We start from the raw sequence: 14,278 nt of genomic DNA on the forward strand, positions 1-14,278 counted from the left end.
TACTTTTTTTGATTCGTAATTTGTACAATAATTGGAGTTAAACATTTTTATTGGTTTCTAGTGTGCATGTTAGTAGCTAATTTTTTGGAGTTTATGAATATTTTGTTGAGAACGATGACATATGAAATTTTAAGATTTATTTATGAATGCATGCTGTTTATATTGTGAGCATGACATTTGTTTCTTTTTTAAAAAAACAAGTATTTCGCATTATTCGCATTTAACGTATGATTGACCATGAATGAGACGTCGAGGACGTTACAGTTGGCATCAGAGCGATCGGTTCTGAAGGACAGTACGTGCATGCAATATCGTTGAGGTCTCGAATACTTTCATTACCATGTCTGTATGACTTATGTTTTAAAAGTTAAAAACTATATGTTTTTTTTATGTTTATGATTACGTATGATTGTAAGAAAACCGTGTGTTGGTGACCTAGATAGTGTTGGAAATATAGAATGGCTGCATGTAAGAACAATAGCAATGCACCGCTGCTAGTCCAGCCAGGATTATCGCTGCCTGTAGGAACAATATCGTTGCGATAATCAAAACAATCAATTCCTGGCTGGACTGGCAGCGGTATTGCAGGAGCAGAGTTGTGTACAAAGGGAACAGATTCAGCAACTTCTGAGGGCTCAACGAATAACAGTGTACATGGCCACCCTACTGGAGGTGCAAACCCAATTTTAGAGCATTTCAGGGAATCGGGACCTTATGAGTTCAAGGGCACTATTGACCCCATGATTGCTAAAGGATGGATCCGATCATTGGAGATTATCTTTGATTTTATCTAGCTGGTAGACACAGACAGAGTGAGGTGTACAATTTTCATGTTCTGGGCTGATGCCCGTAAGGGGCACATTTGACGATGAAACTTTTGACGCTAACTTGGGATGGCTTCAAGGAGGTATTCTACGCGAAGTACTTCATCATCGACAACCAGAATAAGTTGGGTATAGAGTTCTGGGAGCTTTGACAGAAAAGCATGTCAGTGGCAGAGCATGTGAAGAAGTCTGAGAGTACGTGTACTTTTTTTCCCTTGATCGTCGAAAAGCCACAAGAAGAGTTGACGCACTTTATCGAGGGCTTGAATGCAGCTACCCGACATGATGTCAAATTGAGGATAGCCGCCACCTATAGGAAAACGGTGGATCAAGCACTTATGTCTGAGAGGGACAGAAGCGAGATGGTGAAATAAGCGCAGAGTAAAAGAGCTAGAAACCACGGTCAAGATCAGCGAGGACCAACTAAGAAGAGGTCGTTCCTTACTCAGTTTCAAGGACAACCGCTATAGACACAACAGCGACCTCAGGGGCCAATACCAGCAGTCGGCACTACCCCGGTGGCCGATGATACAATTGCATGCCCAAAATATGGGAAACTCCATCCTGGCCAATGCATGTTGGGTTCGAATTTGTGCTTCTTATGTATCCAGGATATTATGCTAAGGATTGCCCCCAAACTAAGAAACCAGTCAAAGGACGAGTGTTTGCCATGACACAAGAGAAAATGGGACTGGATGCTGCCATTATCACATATATGATTTTTATTGCTGACTTACTTGCTCATGCGTTGATAGATTCTGGATCTACCCATTCTTTCATATTTGTGGCATTTGTTGCAATGTTAGGCATTACACCACCAGATAAAATATTAATGGGATATAGTGTTGCTTTACATTTTGAAGAAGAATTGAAAACTAATAGTATTATGAGGAACTGTAGGATGCAAATGCATACTCATACAATACATTTTGATTTTATTTTCTTGAGTATGGCTGAATTTGATGTGATTTTTGGTATGAACTGGTTATCCCATTATGAGACTATCATAGATTGTAAACAGCGAACCATCACTTTGAACTTACCAAATAACGAGACGTTCATTTTCTATGTTGCACCGATGACGAATCTGCCTTATGTTATTTCTTCATGTAAGGCTCGAGGTATATAAGTAAGAGGTGTGACGGCTTTCTAGCAAGCATCTTCGTGGATCCAGAGGCGTCTCGACTGAATTTGAATGAAGTATAAGTGGCTCGGGATTTTCCTAAGGTTTTCCAGATGATATTGTGGGATTAGCTCTAGCTAAGGAAGCGGAGTTTGCAATTGAGATCATATCAGGATCCACACCAATTTCTAAAGTGTCATACAAATTATCACATTCGGAGACGAAGGGTTTGAAGGAACAACCGCAAGATTTGTTTGATATGGGCTTTATCAAACCAAGTGTGTCACCATGGAGAGCACCAGTGTTATTTGTTCACAAGAATGATGGTTTGATGTGTTTATGTATCGATTACCGAGAATTGAATAGGGTTACGGTGAAGAACAAATACCCAGTGCTTAGGATTGATGATTTGTTCGACCAGTTACAAGGAGCAGTGGTGTTTTCAAAGATTGATTGGAGGTCAGGTTACCACCATTTGAAGGTGAAGGACGGGGATAATCACAAAACAACTTTTAGAAATCGTTATGGTCATATGAGCTCCTTGTTATGCCATTTGGTCTAACCAATACTACTATTGGCATGGCTCCTTATGAGACGTTGGATAGGAGAAAGTGCAGAACTCCACTACATTGGAATGTAACAAGCAAGATGGTTGTTTTGGGTCCAGACATTTGACCCAAACGGTTGGTCTAATGGCTAAGGTTTGAGATAGAATGCAGACAGCCCAAAGTCGTAAAAGAATTATGATGATCGGAAACGTAGAAAAATGGAGTTTGAGGTGGGACCATGTTTTAATAAAGTATAACCTATGAAATGGTGATAAGGTTTGGAAGGAAGAGAATGATTAGCCCAAGGTGTATTGGACCTTTTTAGATCCTACATTGAGTTGGGGGCTCGAATTGCCTTACCCCCAAATCTATCTGGAGTTCATAGTGTGTTTCACATCTTTATGCTCAGATAATATATTTCAAATCTTCTCATGGAGTTTGCTACGAACCCGTATAGTGGACACCAAACTTGTCTTATAAGGAGACCCTAGTTCAGATCCTTGACATATAAGTTTAGAAGTTGAGAAACAGATAAATAAGATGATTGAAGTCCTTCGGTAAATTCAGTTGGTGGAAGAAGCTACTTGGGAAATCTAAATTGATACGCGTAGTCGTTACCCCGAGTTATTTGGTAATTCGATTTTCAAGGACAAAATTCTTTTAAGGAGAGAAGAGTTGCAAAGTCCAAAAATCTATGAATCCACTCACGAGAAATTTTAATTCATTATTTTGAAAATTATATGTTCAATTATTTAAATTATGAATTTATATGCAAAAGTTAGTTTGCTGTTTTTATGTATGGTTATAATTCCCGTGGCGAAGGGAATCGAGATTTGCCTATGAGCAAGGTTTAAGAATTTTAAAGCAATATATGTTTATTATTCAATTTTTATTTGTTACTAATGCATGCTATTTAATTTTTAAATTAAGAAAGGGAATTATTTTAAAAGATTAAATTTCAAACAATATGGGTTAGCTTCCGGCCCGTAGGCTTTTGTATTTAATAATTAGGGTCCAAGCCATATTTTGTGCCTTCCTTATTTTTCATGTTGCACCCGCCTCTCTCCCTTTTTCCCTAGGTTTCCAAAAATTTCAACACTAGGTTAGGAAATTTTTTCATGTGCTTCGTTTGTTTGAAGTCTAGAATCGCATTCCTAGAGTCTGAATTATTCCTTACCGACAATCAAGAACAAGTTTTATTCACTCATTTGAAATCAATATTTAAGTGATATTAAATATTTTGATATTGATGTGTGTATATTAAAATTGCGATGTTTTCTCGCAAGTAATCTCAATATTTTGAAGGAAGCGAGTTATGATGGAAGTGTACACGTGATATTAAAATTCTTGATTATGATTTGAAAGGACAATGTTTATGGTGTATCGGAAGTCTAAGACAAGGGGAGAAATCATGTGTTATGCGTGTGGATGCATGATGTCGAGTTGTGCATGCGTGAGGCAAAGTGAAGCGGATTTGTGTGTGTGCTCCCTAATTTGTATTGGCCAGCGGGCGAGGGGGACACCCACGCAAGGGGGCACGCCCGCATGAGTTGGGAAACATGTGGCAAAGTAGCTCACACGAAGGGGCATGTGGGCGTGCTCCCCCGTCTGGGTATGACAAATGTTTTACATTTTTTTTGTTCAAGTTTTGTTCTATAGCATACATGTAAAGTTCCGAGTGTGGTCTTGTATGCATGAAATGTCATCGAGAACGTGGAGAATGACTTGTGTGGATCACTATTTATATATGATGCATGATGATCTAAATATTTATTTTTCTAAAAGTTATTTTAAGTATGAAAGCAAGATGTTTATTAAAATTCATAGGACGTGTTTAATTTTCTTGTAAATGGCATGAATGATTTTTAGTTATGAATGTTTATGAGCATAAAATGAAAATCATGAAAGGTTATTTTTATGTTTATGTGTACTTGTGATGGCAGTACAGAACGGGTGCCAGGGATGAGCCCCGGAAAGACCTTTCCAAACAAAAATAGATGGTGCACATGATGGCTTCAGCTTGTATGGGATGTATCAAATGATATACCTAAGTTTCACAACTATCTACATGATCATGGAACTCAATGAATGTGCTCTAATGGTGGTTACTACATTTGCATTATAATACACCACCTAAAGCAAAGAATGTTATACTTTTATGCTATAATCACGTCTTATGCATGTATGATAATTTTATTATGTACTCATAGTAAGTGAATATGTTTGTTGAGTCTTTAGACTCACTATGCTTGGATGGTACATGTGAGGAGGATACTATTAACGGATTAGAAAATGGACAAGGGACGGATAGCCGAGTAAGCGAGAAGGTTGCATGGCACGCTGTCCGAGGTCCTCTAGCAGCATGATGAAATTATGAATCTTTTCACAACATAAATATTTTATTTGATTCATGATTGGTACAATAGTTGAAGTTAAACATTTTATTGGTTTCCAGCATGTTAGAATTTTTTTTATATTATGGATATTTTGGTTAAGAACGATTGCTTATAAAATTTTGAGATTTAGTTTTGAATGCATGTTATTTTATAGAATAAGTACGACCCATGTTTCTTTTTAAAAAGAAAAATTATTATGCATTTTTTGTATGATTAAACATGATTGAGACGTTAGGGACGTTACAGTTTAAGTGGTGCATAAATTTTATTGCATACAAATAAGAACTAGTAGGAGGAAAAAGAAAAAGAGAAGAGATAGAGCTAGCTAGGGATGTGCAACAGTCAGTTTCGTTCGGTTTTAATAAATTTCGGTTCGGTTTACGGTTTTTCGAATGCCTAATCCTAAACCAAACCATTTTAATTCGGTCCGGTTTGGTTTTTTTGTATTACGGTTTGGTTATTACGGTTGGTTATTACGGTTTGTGTAATAAATTTAGTTATAAATGAAGTTACATTATAAATTTTAGAAAAATATAATAAAAAACCACAATCAATTGGTTTTGATTATCTTACAAAAATAAAAATAAATTAATAAAAAACAGGCATAGCTATAATTAGTGTAACCAATTTGTTAAGTATATCACAAACATCAAAATAAAATAATAAAAATTATAGCTATGACAATAATTTGGAATTTGGATATGTTGATAGTGAATAAATCCAGCATTGAATTCATCAACTCCTGCAAAAAAAATCCTCATGTGTATGGAAATTAAAATATCAACTCATTATGAAAAAAATAAGTTCATATAAATTATATCAACTTAACAAACATGATTGTCAGTCACAACTACATATCAATAATACAAGAATCTCTTTCTTCATTGATAAAATCTAGAAAAATTTAAAAATGAGTATCATCAACCTATAAAGAATTAAATAATTATAAAGATATGAGATACATAGATACTCTCCAGATTCAAGTTGCTCAAGATAATCCAAGTCCTCTTCTACTTTAACGTGTGAAGATTCATTTCGAAGCCAATCTTGAACACACACAAGAGCTTGCACCAACTTATAAGTCAAAGAACTTCTAAATGAATCAAGAACACGTCCTCCGGTACTAAATGCACTTTCGGATGCAACAGTAGAAATCAGAATAGCTAACATATTATGATACATCTCAGCAAGAGTAGGAAAACTAGGTTCGTTCATTTTCCACCAGAGTAAAATAGCAAATTGTTCGTTTTCAACCTCATTTTCTTCACCAAGGTAGGTATCCAATTCTGTTTTATCATCCATACTTCCACTATTTGCTTTATGTCTCAAATATTCTTGTTGTATCAGTGTTCCTTTATGAAGGCTTCCAAAATTTATACTTGATAAGTCCAATGTGAATCACATGAGACTCCACGTGCTTTTGAAGTTATCTTTCGATACTCATCAAATAAACAAGACTATATATGTCTTAACTTCATCTATCATTTTCTCCCTTTTTTCTTGCTCATACATCCTCAAAAGAACAAATGCGACATAATCAAACTTGAATCGAGGATCAAGAACACAAGAAACAAAAATCATCTTATTCATCTTCTCTGGGGCACACCAATATTTGTCAAATTTAGCTTTCATTCTCCTTGCCATCAAACTCAAATTAATATCATTACCCTCTATCAACAATTTCAAAACACAATAAAGCTCACCAATTTCATGGAAGTGAACATTTGAAGTTACATATAATGAACCTGATACCATCAGTGTAAAGTTACAAAATGTTTCAAGAAACTTCTCCATTCGTCTTACATTAGCCCAATCATCACTTGTGAGGGCTCCTGCAATCTTTCCATCTTTACAAACATAAATAAGAAGATATTCCAACAACCTGAGATCGAGATTGTCATAACTTATAAAAGTATTTTCAAATTCTTGAGCAGCTTTTAACATCAAATAAGTGGAATTCCACCTAGTGGCAACATTTAAACACGAGGACTTTTTTTATTCAATTTCACAACAATCTTTAAATCTTTTGATCCTTGCAGGAGATTGTCTGATGTATCTCACAGCTTGTCTAAAACGTCTAACAGAATCACCAATTTCTTTTCAACCATCTTGAACAATAAGATTGATCACATGAGCCATACACATGACATGAAGGTGATGACCATCCATCAAATTTGTTCCCCACTTACTAAGTTATTTTGACAATTCTTTCACAGTAATATCATTTGAACTAGCATTATCAATTGTGATAGTGAACACTTTATCCAAGCCTCAATCAAGTAAACACTTAGTTATTGCAATTGTCATATCATCACCTTTATGGCTACTAACAGGGCAAAAATTTAGTATCCTCTTATGCAACTTCCAATCTTTATGGATAAAATGAGAGATGAGACACAAATAATTAATTCTTTGGGTTGAAGTCCATGTATCTGTAGTTAGGCAGGCTCTTTGATTATTCTCCCTTAAAAAGTTCTTAAGTTTTTGCTTTTCTTCATAAAAAAGTTCAAAACAGTCCCTCGTCACTGTTGTATGAGGTGAAATTCGAAATTGAGGTTGTGCCACACTTAAAAAGTACATAAATCACCCTCTATCAACAAAACTAAAAGGTACTCATCTACAATTATCATTTTAGCTCAAGATTTCCTACATAATTCTTGATCAAATCTCCGAATACTCATTGAAACATCACCCTTATGATTTTTTGAAGCTTGTTGAAAACCTATTTTAGCTGGGCTAGTTTCAACATTGTGGGGATTTTGTTTATATTTTCTCAAATGAGCGCTCAAAGTTAATGTTCCATTATAGCTTGTATTAGCAGCATAATTAGAACTACAGTATTTACACCTTGCTCTAGGAGCCCCATCAGAATCATCATACTTCTCAAAATGTTCCCGCACAACAGATCTAGCTCTTACCACTTTCCTTTTTTTTCAGCATCACTAGTGATTCTATATTCAGAAGGAGGTGCATTAGCGTTTGAACCTTCACTATCATCAAGTTCACCACCTTCTTCGGCCATCTATTATGATATTAATATAAAAATTTTATAAGGAAGGTATAAGAAATCTAGTATTTCAGCAAGTTCAATTATATTCACCATTAGAAAGCTAGTATTTCAGCAAGTTCAATTAGAAAGCTAGTATATGACACTTCACCAAGTTCAATTGTATTCATCATGTTAGAAAGCTAGTGTTTTTTAATTACTCTTTAGCTCCTTCCGATCCCACTATACATTTCAACATGTTAGACATGTAGTATTTCAATAGTACTTATGTAACTAAATCGATGTAAATTATTTTCACCATTTCCTTGATTTTTTACCTGTTTTTATCACATCAGCTCATGAGAATGTGAGATAAAGTAAACAAATAATGACAAAAATAATACAGATATAAACATATTTAATCAAGAAACTATCATCAATGTATCGTCAATTACTTTTTTAATCACTCAACATGGTAAAAGAAATTAAGAAAATAATTTTATCATAAAAAATACCATGAGCAATATAGAGATTAGATAGCATATAACTAAGAGTAGCGAACTCTTGAAGGCTAAAGCAACACAGGTTTCTTCTTCTCCAATCTAGATTTGTGTTGTTGTTGGTTGATTGAAAAGGGAAGGTGTGAAGCAACCCAGAGGCACAACAATTCAACAAAGGCTTGAAGCAATGCATTTTTTTTCCAATCTCGATTTGTGCGGCTGAAATTCTGAATCGTCAATTTCAAACGTCAACCTCAAAACCTAAATAATTATTTTATTATTTATTCACTTATTTTTAAGTTTTATTTTTAATTTTTAAGTTAGGACATGTTTGGAGTACAATATTATTAAAAAAAACAAATAATTTTCATATATTCAGTTTTTCGGTAATTTCGATTTTTTTAAACAAACCGGAAAATCGAAAATGCATAATATCTAAACCGAAACCTATCAAATGACCAAAACAACCGAATTTTACGCTTAGGCCGGTTTTTTCGGTTTTATCCGTAATTTGAACACCCCTAGATAGAGCGATTTAATGTTGAATTTCTTTAATCTATTCCCTTAATCCACTGCTGAGAACAAATTTTTTGTGTTAAAGTAATAAATTTTATATTTAGGACGCACATACTCATATCAATATCCCTTGAAATTAATGTTTTACAATTCATGAATAAATTAAGTCTATTAATTCAATTCAATTTTCTACACACACTTTCAATAAATTGCTTTCTAGTGAGTACAAAGTGAGACCATCTCATTTGCATGTATTGTATCTCTTTCCACGTGAAAATTATTGATTTAGTATTTAATGTTTTGCAATGTTCACATCTTAGTATGCGCGGAAGGTGATCGCGCATATGCGCGAGACTGTGCAGTATGCACATTGAGCCACTCGTCCTTTTGCATGTGCGTGTATGTATATATATATATATATATATATATATATATATATATATATATATATATATATATATATATATATACATGAGTCTTCAGTCGTGGAAAAAAGGAAAGAATCGTGAAGAAAGCTTCCAGAGAAAGAGTGAAAAATCCTACGTCCTTTTGTGAGAAATCCGTCTATCTGATTTTGAATCCGACTTCGATATTGAGTTCCTATCGACGTAGACTATAACTGGACGTAAGTTTTGCTTCGTTTTGATATGTTTTGAAATTATGGTATTGTCAGAATCTGATATGATTCATATATGATGTTCTTGGCATGTTAGATATCGTATAATTGAAACTGGATTGAGGAACAGATACAATATGAAATTGTTATGATTTTTAGAGTTGAGTTGATTGAGAATTGATAATTAGGATGGAAGTATTATCGAGTATGAGGTGTTGGGATTGATATCTAACTAATATGGTAGTGCTGGATATATTGAAATTATGACGTTATGTTGTTGAAACAGAATTTGATTGAATTCTGATTATATCCAGTATTGATTGAGTGGTGTATTGATACCGTACTCTCGATATTGTTATTGTCAGATTGAATATTGACAGGCTTTGAGTTCGAGACTTCAACAGAGTCGGAGTATCAGAAAGAAGGTATAAATTAATGTTGAGTTGAGATTGCACAACTCGAGTGAGGTTTGACTCGAGTCTCCCTAAATCACATACTTTAGTTTATTGCATTGATACTTGCAATTGATGAGATTGATATGTGTGGTCTATTGATTTATAGACATTGTATGTATTGAGTCATTGGCTGATTCGCCTAGTCATTGGCTAATTCGCCTAGTTACTAGCTGATTCGTCTAGTCATTGGCTGATTCGCCTATTCTTTGACTGATTCGTCAATTCTATGGCCGATTCGCCCAGACACTGGATATATGAATTATATCGATGACGTTTAGGGATTGATTCATTCCTATCGACTGAGATTCGGTATATTTATCATTATTCAAACATCGGGATCCCTAGATTAGAATTGAGTCGAGTCTAAGACGATGCGTCGGTTGAGTCGAGTCTGATACGACATGTTGATTTACAGTGTTTATATCATTCATGTCTGTTGAGTTGCTACATGTTAATGATATCTTATTTATGCTTTCATATATGTTTCTATATAATTGCATGATTACATTGTTTATACTGAGATTTATTCTCATCGGAGTTATCCGGCTGTTGTCTTGTTTTGTATGTGTGCATGACAACAGGTGGGGCTGGATCAGGGTTAAGAATAGGATGAGAAAAGACAGTTAGCGTGGAGATCCGGACTTAGGAGTATATCTGTTATATCATCTGAGGGTAGTGAAGAAACAGTAGTTATTATGATTTATTTTTGTACAGGACTTGTACTTAGATCTGAATAGTGATCTTGTAAATGGGATAAGAATATTTCATATGCTGTGTACTCTCGTATTTTAAAAAAAAAATTAGACTCTGTTTATTTTAATTGATTAATTATTCCCAGAAAGTGATTAATAATTGAATTAAGTTCGGGTCCTCAAAATATATGACAGGACAAAGTTAGATTTATCATACACTACATTAAATTATTGTTGGCGCCTGACGAAATATGTAAACTAATGGCTCTGAAAAAATGATATGAAGATAGAAAAAACTGCAACAATTCTCTGTCTTTATTGGGAGGCATTCTAATCTTTCTGATTGCCTTGTTTCATGTGCATGATTGGTTAAAATTATCTTCTGATACTAACGAGCTGATAGGTAGGATTGCCTTGAACTTTGTGAAATTCAGCTCGAAGACCAATTGCACTAAGCACTTTGCAGCAACAAGACAATGGCCGATTGAATAATGGATAGCTCGGATTGGTTCCTATATAATCTAGCTTGAAGAACTTTGTCATATATTGTAGCAGTTGGAGAGTTCGTCAAGACATAAATTAAATTACATTCATGAATTCCAGCTCAAATAATATGGTGAGATAAAGCAATGCAGCTAAACTTCTTAAACTCCGAATCGACACCTTTAAATACATAAAATGATAGTTGGATCATGATCGAGCAAAATTTTCACTGTAATATCCTTAGAAAAATTATTATTATTCAAGCTCGAAATAATCGTAAGTGCACGATGTCAAGTAATAATATAGTATACGAGAGTACGAGCATCGTTCTTATACAGACTGTATTTCGCAATTGTTATTCCTAGTTATTAAACATTTAGCAGCGATAATCAGATTATTGTTTACTACTACGATGATTAAATAAAAGCTCAACGAAATGATTCAAAAATTAAATGATGAAATAAATAAGGTAAAATTATTGATTTAAGATTCAATGAGAAATGAATTTATTGGTAATCTCAGTTCACCTATCTCTCGCTAATTTACTTAATTCGTTTGACAATAATCTACGATTTCGACGAGATTTCCTATCCAATTGAACAAGTCCTCTCGAGCTATGTCAAACTAATTCAATGAAGTGAAGTAATTAAATCTCTTTAATTATTCATCAAAGGTGAATTGCATGTCGTTATATGAAATCCCTTAACTTTAGACCTACTGGACTATGACTATCGACGTGTATCCGAATTCATATTTCTATGTAAATTGTAAATCTATGGATTATGCTATTCGTTCCTATCACAGGTTATTCTCTTGAACTCACTCGCAATATGAAATCCTTATTAAATTTATCTATGATTCAACAACGCAATGAAAATAATAGCACAATCAAAAATAAATCAAAATGGATAGATAAATTAACTGAACATGGTTTTGGGTAGGATCCCTTTAAATCCCAACAAATAATTAAAATTAGCTACTTGAATTCATGATCAAATTTAGCAAAGCAATATTTTAAACAAGAATAATTAAACTAGAAATATTATACGTGATGAAAACGGGAAGAACGTTGCTCGGAAATCTTGAAATCTTCAACTCCAAGCTTTCTCCAAGCCTTTTTCTCTCTTCCACAATCCTTGGCGGCTGAAATGTGTCTTAATTTTCGTCCCTAGGGTTCCTTTGTGCAGCCAAATTTTGGCAAAATCCCCGGGAAGGCAAGAAATCATCTTCAATATTTTTTTCCAAATTGAGTACTGCTCGGGCGGTAAGATTCTACCGCCCGAGCTCCGAATTTTCTATAATTCTGCTTCTAAGGTGTGGCACTTGAGCTCGAGCGGTAAGATTGTACCTCCCGAGCGACGAGTCTTCTGTAATATTCACTTGGCACAGGCCCGTGCGGAAAGATCCTACCGCTCAGGCGCCAAATCTTCTGTCAACACTTCTGAAAATCCATTCTCGTGCTCGAGTGGTAAGATTCTACCGCCCGAGCACTGATTTTTCTGCAAAGTGCTCTCCAGTTTCTTGTGGCTTGCATATTTATGTCCCGATTTCAGTTCTTCGGTCATTTCACCTGTAAATTCATCACATACGAGTTAGACACGATCATATGCATATGTTAATTCTAAAACGAACAAATTGTATATGAAATGCAGGCACACACAATAAGAACACACACAAAACTAATGCAATAAAACACGTAAAAACAAAACCTATCAACCCCCTGGTACTGACTTTTTGCTTGCCCTAAAGCAAAATAGGTCATAGATCTTAACTAAGACATAAAATAAGACACCAAATAAAAGTATTAAAAAAACGAAATCGATGGCGAAACAGCAACTGGCGTCTCATGCCTCTGCGATGTTTTTTTACATCTCATTTGTCACATCACAAAATCCATTAACACCGCTTTTAAAGCACCACATAGCATTTTTATTTTGAAAGAGGATATGTTCATGTGTGTGTTGTGGGTTCTACCAGCTAGCTTGTACTTCAGATAGCTTTATTCGCAAATCATGTGAGTCAGCAAATCAACTTTTCAGTGCAAGTTTTCACTCTCTTGAGTTCTGTTTATATTCGTGACCAACCAGTAAATACAATGTAGTAGAATTTCATGTTTGCACAATGATATTTAGGGGGGGTAATGTTAAAATATGCTCAAGTGGTCAAAAAATATTGGGAGTATACCGATCATTTTCATTATGCACTTATCAGAATTTTCATCTGACACTCCTCAACGCCGTACATCTCCATCTTTTCCGCCTAGTGATAGGATTTCCTCTTTTTTGGCCCCCTCACCTTACATCCCCTTTTGTTTCACTTTTTTGTTTTGGATAAGTGCATAATTTTCTCATGTGTACTCCTTAGGCTCTGAATATAAGGCTTGTTCATTTATTTGGCCTAGGGACGAATTTTCAAGTTCTATGTACGATTGGGAAGAAGTTTATTCCATGTTTACTAAAGTTTTCTACTCTAGTCACTCCTTTCCACATACATTCATTCAAGTTCTACTGGCATCTCATGTCTCTCCAGTTTCCCCACAAATTTTTAGACTCAACTATCATTCACACAACTATCAAAATCCACTATATGTGCATTTAAAAATTCAAAGTTCATGCTGAAATGCATGTTTTTACCAGATGGGGTATAATAACGAGTGAAAAGATTAAGAAACATGTAATTCATCAATCCCAACATCATCATCGGCTACCAACATAATTGTTTCACCATAAATTAACGCATGCAATACACAACCGACCCCCATATACTAAGTTTGTTCAATGTCCTCATTGAACAAAAGACTGAAATACATCAACGACAGATAGATGCATAACACAGAAACTAATGCAATTTAAATTACATAATGAAACGACGATGAGAACAAAAAAAATAATGCAACAGAAAATAAAAACGAAAAGAAGGGGAAACGGTGAACTCCCCTTATCAAGGTTCATCCTCATCGTGTTCCGGAGGTGGTACCCTATGTGCATCCCCCTGCTGCTATTAGTCGAACTGAAAGTGGAATGAGGGAATGAATGGCGGAGATGGTGGTATGGCTGATGGGTCTGCGCCCCCTTGGATGAGCATGGTGCGAATTAGACACTCGACGTAGGTAAAGTGATCATTAAAGTTCGCGTTGACT

This window comes from Primulina eburnea, chromosome 10, assembly GCF_022965805.1.
Source record: "Primulina eburnea isolate SZY01 chromosome 10, ASM2296580v1, whole genome shotgun sequence".
In the NCBI taxonomy this organism is placed as follows: domain Eukaryota; kingdom Viridiplantae; phylum Streptophyta; class Magnoliopsida; order Lamiales; family Gesneriaceae; genus Primulina; species Primulina eburnea.